The following is an 11622-nucleotide window of genomic DNA, read 5'->3' on the forward strand; positions in this document are numbered from 1 at the left end:
TCTACAAAGTGCTTCTTTGTAAGTGAAAGCCACTTCCATATATCCATCTTAAGGTTAAAATTTGGCTTTTTCTTTTGTTATTTCTATGAAATTTTTCATTTCAAATTATACTGTTTCTCATGTCTCACAAAAGTTCTATCATTATTGATATACTTAAAAGTTACATGAAATTGTCCCAAATCCAGATTAAATACATCTTAACTCATTCTATGAAGCCACTATTATTCTGATACCAAGATCAGAAAAAGGTTTTGAAAAGGAAATGAAAACTATAACCCAATATGGCTAATGAATATATACACAAAACCCTAAGCAAAGTAAAACCAACTAAAACAAATACATAAAAATAATTGTATACTATGATCAAGTGGGCTTTATCAACAGAACGGTGGCTTGTTCAGTAATTAACTACTAATAATAAACAAAATTTTCTAGGCATATAGGCAAAAATTGAAAAGCCATGCCCTAATATCAGTTAATGAAAAGCAAGCATCTACCAGAATCTAACACCCATTCATGACAAAAACTCTCAATAAATAAAATAAATAAATAAATAAATAAATAAAATAAAATAAATAAATAAAGAACAGAGGGAAAACACCCTGTCTCAAGCACACACACACACACACACACACACACACACACACACACACACGTATGTGTGTGGCACAGATGGGGAAATGACTTAATCATTAAGAGCACTTGCTGTTCTTGCAAGAGGACTAGGGTTCATTCCCAGCACCCACATAACAGCTCACAAACATCTGTATTTCTAGTTCTCGGGGATCTGATGCCCTCTTCTAATTTTGGATGGCATTAAACACTCATGTGGTACACAAACATACATGCTGGGAAAATACTTACATGCATAATATAAATAGATCTTTAAAAATAAAAAACAAACAAGAAATGAATCTTAGATGTAAAATGTAAAGCTTTAAAGCTTTCAGAAGACAGCAGGAGAATTCATCTTTGGGATTTGGAACTTGATAAACTCTTAGACATGGTACCATATGCATAATTATAAAAAACAAGAATAATCTGGAATTTATTGAAATTTAAACTTTTGTTCTACAAAACACATTGTTAAGAGTACAATTAAACATGCTACAAACTGGGGGGAATATTTTAAAATTGTGTAGTCTGACAAAAGATTGTGAAGAGAGCCAGGCAAGGCCTATAAGCCAAACATGTAGGAGGCTGAGACAGAAAAATTGGCATGAGTTCAAGGCTAGTAAAGGCTACATAGTGAATATCAGGCTCAAGAATCTGAGTAGAAGTCCCCAGAACCTTTGTAAAAAGCCACAAATGGTTACATATGCATATGCATATATATATATATATATATATATATATATATATATATATTCCCACACTTGTGTAGTAGCACAGAGATGGGTGACTCCTGAGAGATTTCTGGCCAACCAGCCTAGTTGAAATGGTGCACTTCTGGTTCAGTAAGAGACCCTATCTAAAAGAAGTAAGGCAAAAAATGATAGAGGAATACATATATCTGATGTCCTATTCTGGTATCCCCATATACACACATAAGTGAATGCACTCTCACACTTACATGCATGCACCATACATGAAAGAGCACAATTATAACTGGAAGTTTCTCTCCTGCCTTCTAGCTCCCAAATAATCATTCTGAGGCTTAATATTAATTATAAACTGTTTGGCCTATTAGCTCAGACTTATTATTAACTAGCTCTTACAACTTAAATTAACATATTTCTATTAATCTAAGTATTGCCATATGGCTGTAGCATTACCAGGTCACTGGCATGTTGTTCCTTGGGTGGCTGGTTGGCATCTCTCAGACTCTGCCCTTCTTCTCCTGTATCTTTGCTTATATTTTCCACCTGGTTCTATTTTGCCTTGCCATAGACCAAAAGAGGTTATTTATCAACCAATGAGAGCAACACATATTCACAGGGTACAGAAAGACATTCCACAGTATACAATGAATCTTGAAAATTACTATTGCATAATGATCTCATAAAGTAATGCATTAATCATGTTTTTGTGATTTTTGGCATTTACAGGCCTACATCATGGTCAAAGGTATAGAAGTATAGCACAAACAATTACATACAATACATACTTGATAATGAAGAACTTATTGGATCATATATTTACAGTATTATATTCAACATTATTTAAGAGTGCATATATACTCATTTTAAAAACTTACTATAAAATTCATTCATCTTAGCTGGGCATTGGTGTTGCATGGCTTTAATCCCAACACTTAGGAGGCAGAATCAGGGAGATCTCTATGAGTTTTGAGGCTATCATGATCTACAGAGCTAGTTCTAGGACATCTAGGGCTACACAGAGAAACCCTGTCTTGAAAGACAAACAAAAAATTTATTCATCTTGTGATTGCATCAGGAGACCATACTATAACTGATGATGTCTGAGATTTCTGTCCTCCCACCAGATCCCACAGTCTTTTAGCCCCCCAAAAAATCACACAGAGGTCTATATTAATGGTAAACTGATTGGCTCATTAGCTCAAGCTTCTTATTAACTTTTATAACTTATATTAACCCATTATTATTATCTATGTTAGCAACATGGCTCTGTACCTTTTTCAGTGGGGCAATCAAATCTTCCTTCTGTGGTTGGGACAGAACTGGGGAGTAATGGAGGACTCTCATTGGTTAATAAACTGCCTTGGCTTTTTGATAGGGCAGGATTTAGGTGGGTGGAGTAGACAGAACAGGATGCTGGGAGTAAGGCAGACACCTCAGGCAGTCGCCATGCCTCTCCTCTCCAAGACAGACGCAGGTTGAGATCTCTCCTAGTAAGCCACCCCTCGTGGTGTTACACAGATTACTAAATACGGGTTAAAGCAAGATGTTAGAATTAGTTAATAAGAGGCTGAAACTAATGGGTCAGGCAGCGTTTAAATGAATACAGTTTGTGTGTTGTTATTTCAGGGCATAAGCTAGCCAGGTGTCCGGGAGCCGGGTGGGATGAAAAACAGGCCAGCCCCAGCTCTTTACTACAAGGGAGGAATGAGCTTCCTCCTCCCCAGAATTCTCCTGTTCTCAATGACCCACCTCTACTTCCTGTCTAGTTATCCCGCCTATACTTCTTGACTGGCTACTGGCCAATCAGTGTTTATTTAAAACATAATTGACAGAACATAGACAATTGTCCCACACCAAACTGACAATTTCCTAGGTTTAGGCTTGTGTAAGTGCATTCTGTGAAGTTTGTCTAACGGTGAAATTTTAAAGAAAGTGTCCTATCAATAAGTAATGACACATGGCAGCATTTCTAACTATTAAAGCATTTAGTACCAGAAGCAGTCATCCATGCTCAGTGATGATTTCTCAGATAACTGTGGGAATATTGTTTTGTAAACGGCCAGATTGTGGTGAAGACAGTTTGTTGAAATACAGTCTGGGATGGGACTCTAATATCCTGAAGTACATACTAGCAAAACACGTTCTTAAATCAATGTTTATTGTCATCCGAACTCCATGGTCCCCTTTAGGTAAAGGTCTGGGATAACCAAAAACATAAATGACAAAAAATGCTGATGATAACTTGGGGAAAGAGGAACCCTTATTTACCACAGGTAGGGATATAAACTAGTTTCACAACTATGGAGATCAGTATGGATTTTCCTCAAAAAACTAAAATTATAACTACCATATAATTCAACTATACCACTCTTGGGAATATACCTCAAAGGATCTACGTCATAGCCAGGTGATAGTGGTGCATGACTTTAATCCCCACACTTGGGAGGCAGAGACAGGTGGATCTCTGTGAGTTTGAGGCCAGCCTGGACTACAGCATGAGTTCCAGAACAACTAAGGCTGCACACTACACAGAGAAACCTTATCTTGAAAAGAACAGTGGGAAAAAAAAGCAAGAAAAGAATCTAAGCATACTCATGTATACTGTAGCAGTATTCATAAAAATCAAGTTATGAAATCAGTCTATATGTCCACCAACAGATGAATGGATAAAGAAAAAGTGATACATACATACATACATACATAATGCATGCATACATGTAAACATATACGTGTGTGTGTGTGCTCAATGGAATTTTATCCAGCCATAAGAAAGAATGAAATGGAATTGAGGCATTTGCAGAAAAAATGGTGCAATTGGAGAGCGTCATGAGAAACTAGGAATTAGACAGATACCTTGTTTGGCACACATATAAGAAGAGGGGCCCTGGCTAGGCAATATCATTCTATTCATTTATGCCCCAGTGATGCTTAAGAATGCATGGGCATCTTTTATTGCTGTTCTCCAGCTGTTCCTTTCCTGGGCAGTCCTAGATGCTTGTGTTATTGCCATTTCCAAGATTTCACAGTCTTCCTTTATGCTGTCTATTCAGCATTTTGGGGGCCTTCCTCTTTGCCTGATTAAGACCCCTAGACTGTCTCAGTCATGCTTCACAAAATAAGTGAGACTCAATTATTAACAAGTATACTAGCACATGCCTATAATCCTACTACTTGGAAAATGAGGCAGGAGAATGGTGAGTCTGAAGCCTGCCTGGGTTACAAAACCAAGCCCTGTATCCAAACAACAACAACAAATACCACATTTTGTCTTGTGTGTAGTCTAGACATATATGTACATTATAACATGAAAATAAAAGAGGACTACTGGGGCAAGGTAGGGGACAAAGAAAGGGGAGAAGATGGAAAGAGACAGTAATGGGGTAAATATGTTCAAAATACAATTATATATGCATGAAAATGTCATGATGAATCTGGGTGTGGTGGCACACGTCTTTAATTCCAGCACTTGTGAGGCAGAGGCAGGTAGATCTCTGTGAGTTCAAAGTCAACCTGACCTGCAAAGTGAGTTCCAGAATCGCCAAGGATACCTGCAGAGAAACCCTGTCTCAAAAACAAAACAAAACAAAACAAAACAAAACAAAAACAGAAATAAAAAAGAAAAAAATGTCATGATGAAACCCATTATTTTGTATGCTAACTAAATTTTAAAAATAAATAAAATATAGAGCTTAAAAATTTGTTAAAAACTGAACATGATGGTGCACTGCTAGTACTTGGAAACCAAGGCAGGAGAATTGCTTCAAGTTTGAGATTAGGCTTAACTACACAGTGACCCTTTGTTTCAAACATAGTATCTGTGTGATAGACTTTTTCCTCAAAGCATCACTTCAACTTTAACATCTATATTATAATAATATGTCAACCTACTAAAAATTATCTTCTTACTTCTGTTGGTCAAAAACCTTGACATTTCAATTATATAAATGTTCCCTGTGCACAGATACACATTTACAAACTCTTACTACTGTTTCCAAACACAAGTTTTTCTTTTGCAGCTTCTAGCTTTCTAAATTGGTCTTGAGGCAATGCAGGGACTCTTTTGCTACAGATTGGATATCCTGGCTGAGAAAATCTGCTTAAGGGGAATGAGCTTTCCCTTCCTTGCTCCATCACTCACTCAAGAGAGAAAGGAGCTATCAAGAGTTAGACAAAATGCTGGGTTGTTTACTCAAACAATGGAGTCTCAGTAGTAGTTAGGGAACCTGCTGATTCCCAATCCTCCCAGCTGCCCTTAATTTCTTGTAGAGAATCAACAGAATTCACTGAGTCTTATAATTTGGAATAGTGATAGATCAAAATATAAGCCTTTGGGATTTTTAATCTTTTTCTTGTGCTGTAAAGAGATAAGTGAGCCTTTGAGTAAAATTACAGTAATTCTGTCCACAGCCTGAACCAAAAATTTAAGGAATTGTACTGTTATTTTGAATTATCTAGAACAGTGATGACTATACCATCTTACAATTATTGAAATCGTATGCAACTGATAAAGTCTAAGGGTAATGATTGGATTTGTTTTCTCTGCCATTTAAAGAATTAAAAGGCAGGAAAATCAGAAGCACAACAAGTGGCAATAAAGAAAATTCATGCACCGCAGACAGGATCAGCAGTTGAAGAAAGACATTTATTGAGTGTGAGGAAACACACACATGTAGCAGACACATAGAGAACACAGAGAAAAAAGACCCTCTGTAAAGGGTGGTGAAGATCAGGAAAAGGAAAATCCAGTCTCTTCTCCAGGGCTGAGGATTTTAAAACCTCTGAAGAGTTTTCCTTGCTTGATTTAGAGTTGGTTTGAAGAAAGATAGGCTGGTTGATTGGTCCATAATTGTTATATGGCAAGTCCTCATCTGACCTTGAATTTGTTGAGTCAGTCCACCAGGAAGGAGCCTACTGGTGGGAGACAAAAACCTACAAAGCCTTTGTTTAGGAAGGTGATGAGGAAGACACTGGCCATCTTGGAAATTCACCACCTTTATTACCTAGCCATGGCCCCTTTCTTTATCAGTCTGCCTACCTGAGGGTCTGTCTAAATCCTAGTCTTTCACAACCATACCCATGATGCCATTTTTAGAACATTTCTGTCATTTTAAAAACTCTAAGTTGATCTGGGCAAGGTGGCTTATGCCTTTAGAGTCAGAGACAGGCAGATTTCTGAGTTCAAGGCTAGCCTGATCTACAAGCCAAGCTCCAGGCTATTCGGGACACTGAGACCTTATAACAAACAAACAAACAGCAACAAACAACAACAACAACAACAACACACACACACCTAAGTAGACTTGGTGGCATAAATGTGTAATCCCTGATACTCTGGTAGCTGAGACAAGGATTTCAAATTCAAGGCTATTTTGGGCAATTTATAAGATACTGCTTCAAAATAAAAAGTGAGAAGATGGCTAGGGATGTAGCTCAACAATAGAGTTTTTGCCTAGAAAGCTCCAGGTCCTGGGTTTGATCCCTAGTACAAAACTAGAAAAAGCATATATTCACAGGCAGTCATTCCCCATGTTTTCCTAAACGTTCCATCCGCTGGTAATTAATTTCCATATCTCCATTTTTATTTTATTGTAGAGCCCTATGTGACAGCTACTCAGTAGACTGACGCAGGAGGATCATTTGACCTCAGTATTTGAAAACTAGCATATACAACATAGTAAGACTATTAAAAAATAGTTTGCTTGTTTTGCTTAGTTCTTGTAAGTTAAATCATGGCCTTTCTCATGTAGCATAATGCTTTTGAGGTACATCTATGTTATAGCATTTATTAGTACTGTGCTTCATTGCTTTTTATGGCTGAATACTGTTGCAATGTATAGATAACCCTCATTTTATTCATCTACTGATAAAAATTTAGTTATTTCCAAATTTTGGCTGTCATGAATACTTCTGTGAACATCTTTTGTGGGGAAATCCAGTTTGGTTCCATTTTGTAAATCTGAGAATCTTCTAGGAGCTAGGTATATAAGAGTAAACTAAATAGATAAAAATTTCCCTGCATTCATAAAGACAGCCAATAAACAGCAGAGGGAAGAGGTATAAAAGCCCCAAGATGGGAAAGTGCCTCTCAAACAGCCAAAGGGCTTTGTTACCAGAGTTGGGGTTGCTGCCTGTGTCCCAGCAAGGCAAGTTTTGCCACCCATCCTTTATAAGCCAATGAAAACAGCTGAATTACAGAGAAAAGTAGAAAAATATTTATTCAATATGGCCACATCGGGAAGAGGGACAAGGAGAGCCAGTGATTGCTTCTATAGTCTATCTCTGGGTCCTGAAGTAAGATTTAAGTTTAAACAAGGTGCCAGGAAATATGCACATCTAAGCAGTCTCATTAAATATGTAATCCCTGCCTATCACTGACCCATTTCTGTCCAGGATTCAGTTTCATCATGTAAGGTGGTCAGACAAGTTGTCAGGTGTTGGTTGTTGGTTTTTTACTCTTTACTCTTTGGCTTTTTTGTTTTAGTGGGGGGCAGCCAGCTCCCACATAAATCACCACAGAGTCTTATTTGTTCTTATAAATGCCCAGCCTTCGCCTGACTTGTTTCTAGTCAATTTTTCCTATCTTATCCCTGCTACCTTTTGCCTCTGGGTTTTTTCCTTTTCTTACTTCTGTATATCTTACTTTCACCATTACTCTGTGGGTAGCTGGGTGGCTGCAGGACTGGACCTTATCATCCCCCTCTCCTCATTTTCTTGCTCCTTCTTTCCTTCCAGATTTCTCCTCCTATTTATTCTCTCTGCCTGGCAGCCCCGCCTATCCTTTCTCCTGCCTACCTAATGGACATTCAGCTCTTTATTAGACCATCAACTGTTTAGACAGACAAAGTATGACAGCTTCATAGAGTTAAACAAACTCTGTTAGGATTATGCTGGCCTTCCCTGTCACCTAGCAAGATGAACCCAGACAGTAGCCTGTCCCTTTAAGAGACAAGCTCCGCCCACTCCCACTCTTCCTCTTCCTGCTGTGGCAAACTGGTCTCAGCCCTCTCCCACTCCCCCACCACATTCTGAAGAGGCAGCTCTCTATCTCTCTTCCCTCTTCTCTCTTCTCTCTCTCTCTCTCTCTCTCTCTCTCTCTCTCTCTCTCTCCTCTCTCTCTCTCTCTCTCTCTCTCTTTCTCTGTGTCTCTTTCTGTCTCTCTCTCTCTCCCTTCTCTCTCTCTCTCTCTCTCTCTCTCTCTCTCTCTCTCTCTCTCTCTCTCTCTCTCTCTGTATTTTTTCCTTCCTTCCCCTACCCTCCCAATACCCTCCTAAATAACACTTAATGCTTCCCAGCTTTCTCTGCATGGTGTATTCTGTTTCCCATCCGTGTTCCTCACCAGTCATGGTACCCGTTGTAATCTTTCAAAATGTAATATAAAAGAATGCAACACATCTTTGCATCATTAAACAAATGTTCCACAGCATAAACAAATGTAACATATCTTAGAATAATATTCCACAACAGTCAGGACTGTGTGAAATCTCTTTCTGGAAGAAAAGCTTTACTCTGGGTAGCCCAGGTTTTAAGTTTTCTTCAAGCATGAGATTCCTGGAGAATTCCACTTTCTCAGGTCCATTGTTGCAATAGTTTGACAGCCAAAGTAAGGGAAATAAGTGTCTGTTTTGAGTATCTTCATTCCTGCCAAGCCTGTTACAGCCTCTTGGCAGGAGGTGGGTGGGTGGGGATAAAACCAAGTGGAAAGGCAGGAACTCAGAAGAGAACTATTTGCACTGCCATTGCAGGGTCTCTGGGTAAAGAACGCCTTTGCTCTTAGTAAGATGGTTTATGAGTTTCCTAGTATATATCAAGTGACTTAAACCCTAGAAATTTAGTTATTGCAGTGCGTGGTTGGGTGTTCACGCGGTTCCATGGGGGGGGGGAACTCAGAGGTACCTTAAGAATGAGTTTAGATCCTTTCGCTGCTGCGTCGGCAGTCCTGCGCTGTGGTGAAAAGATGGTCTGGTTGGACCCCAATGACACCAGTGAAATTGCCAATGCCAACTCTCGTTAGCAGATCCGGAAGCTGATCAAAGATCGGCTGATCATCCGGAAGCCTGTGACCATCCATTCCCGGGCTCAATGCCGGGAAAAACACTTTGGCGCGACGAAAGGGCAGGCTTATGGGCATAGGAAAGCTCTCGAAAGGTACTGCCAAAGCTTGAATGCCCGAGAAGGTGAACTGGATGAGAAGGATGCGGATCTGGTGCAGGCTTCTCAGGAAATACCGTGAATTCAGAAGACTGAATGCCATATATATCACAGCCTGTACCTGAAGGTCAAAGGGAATGTCTTCAAAAAACGATGGAGCACATCTACAAGCTGAAAGCAGACAAGGCCCACAAGAAGCTCCTGACTGACCAGGCTGAAGCTCATAGGTCTAAGACCAAGGAAGCTCGAAAGCGCCTGGAGGAGTGCCTCCAGGCCAAGAAGGAGATCATCAAGACTCTGTCCAAGGAGGAAGAGACCAAGAAATATAGCTTCCCTCCTGTCTGTACATAGTGGCTGCCTGTGGCCTCAGGTGGATCAGTCATTAAAATAAAACAAGCCTTTAAAAAAAAGAATGAAGTTAGCCTTTCTTGGCTTCGGGGTAGATCGTTCTCTAAGGACTGAACCCCTTTCCTTTCACTCGGGGCTGCTGCTGTTGCTTTTCTTCTTTTCATTTTTTTTTTTATTTAAATTTATTTTTTAAAAAACTCTTTTATTGTTCTCCAGTTTACATCTTAGCAAGTTGATTTCCATATCCTAAAAACATTCTGAGGAAGCTTCCAAAGGGACAGTGCCAAGTGCAAATTCTTGCTTGATAAGAAAATACTGCAATTTTCTGGATTGTTTTCTAATCAAGTTTCGCATAGACTTTGTACCTTTGGGAAACTCTCAGACAAGTTTCAAATAGGGCACCAAGAGAAACCAAAGGTATCTGCTAAACAAAAGATGGATTAGGGTTATAGGTGCAAGCACTCTGGAGCCAGAGCACCGAAGACTAGAAATCTAAAAGAAGTCAATCTTTGCCTGTTTTGTTGTTGTTGTTGCAGAGAAGGGGTGAAACAAGGTCTCATTGTGCCCCCGGTCTATCTTCAAGCTCACATTCTCCTGTTCGGTCTCCCTTCTTCTGTAATAACAGCTGTGCACAGTTAAGTTTGAATCCATTTTCACATGGATGGAGTTTTTCTCTGGTTTGTGTATCTTTTCTCTTACAGTGACACTTGCTATTGGTTTTCAGGCCCACCCACTTAATACAGGATGACCTTATCTCAGGAGTCTTATTTTCACTGGGTATGGTGGTACATACCTGTAATCCTAGTAACAGGGAGATTAAGAGAACACCTCACTGTGAGTTCAAGGCCTTTCCTGTCTCAACCCCATCTTCTAAAAAAATAAACAAAAAACCCAAAATCCTTACTTTCATTACATTTGCACACACCCCTTTTCAAATGAGATCACATTTATTTTGATCTGGAGGTTAGTTTGTGGAATAGATAGCTTTACATTTTTTTCCCCTCCGAGACAGGGTTTCTCATTGTGGCCCTGGCTGACCTGGAACTCTGTAGACCAGGATAGGCAAGACTGACCTTAAACTCGTAGATCTGCCTGCCTCTGCCTCATGAGTGCTGGGATTAAAGGTATGGGTCACTACCACTCAGCTCAGAGGGATCACTCTTTAATTTACTAAAGAATCCTTAAAGGATTATTTATTTATTTACTTATTTAGAAATACTGAGAATCAAACCTAAGGCCTTGGGTATGCTGGGCAAGCACTCCACTGCTGAGCTTTATCACCAACCCTTAAAGTATTTTAAGCACATACTGAACCTGAGTTTAATGGCACTTTCAGGCTGCTGTGTTAAGACAATGAATTTAGGAAAAGTAGAAAAAGGTGGATCTGCAGGAAATCACTGGAGAAATAGAGACATTATAATGATGGTGAGAGAGACATAAAGATGAAGCAAAACTACCAGATTCTGGAACTCTCTAAAAGCAAAATCTTTCCTAAAAGATTTGAGCATAGATATAGGATAAAGATGAAGCTAGTGGACAAATGGAGAATGAGTATTTCAAATTCACTCAACCAAATATTTAACAGTGGGGTATTATAAAATAATAATCCTTAGTTCTAAGGGTCTTATCTGTAAATAATCAATTCTGATCATTGCCATTATTACCAAAATAAATTCCAGAAAGACTAACAATTGGGCAAGGAAATACCAATTTAACTAACAATAAAACAAAACTGAAAAAAATCTGATTTTGGCATTGCATATCAGAAGAAAAGAAATAAATACTTTTTGTTGTCAGCAGCAAC

General features: G+C 39.0%; 1 pseudogene; it reads left to right on the forward strand.

The window, feature by feature from the left end:
- Positions 1–9222: 9222 nt before the first annotated feature.
- Positions 9223–9821, forward strand: LOC119804519 (annotated as a pseudogene).
- The last annotated feature ends 1801 nt before the right edge of the window (positions 9822–11622 follow it).

The sequence above is a fragment of the Arvicola amphibius genome, chromosome X (genome assembly GCF_903992535.2).
Source record: "Arvicola amphibius chromosome X, mArvAmp1.2, whole genome shotgun sequence".
Classification (NCBI taxonomy): domain Eukaryota; kingdom Metazoa; phylum Chordata; class Mammalia; order Rodentia; family Cricetidae; genus Arvicola; species Arvicola amphibius.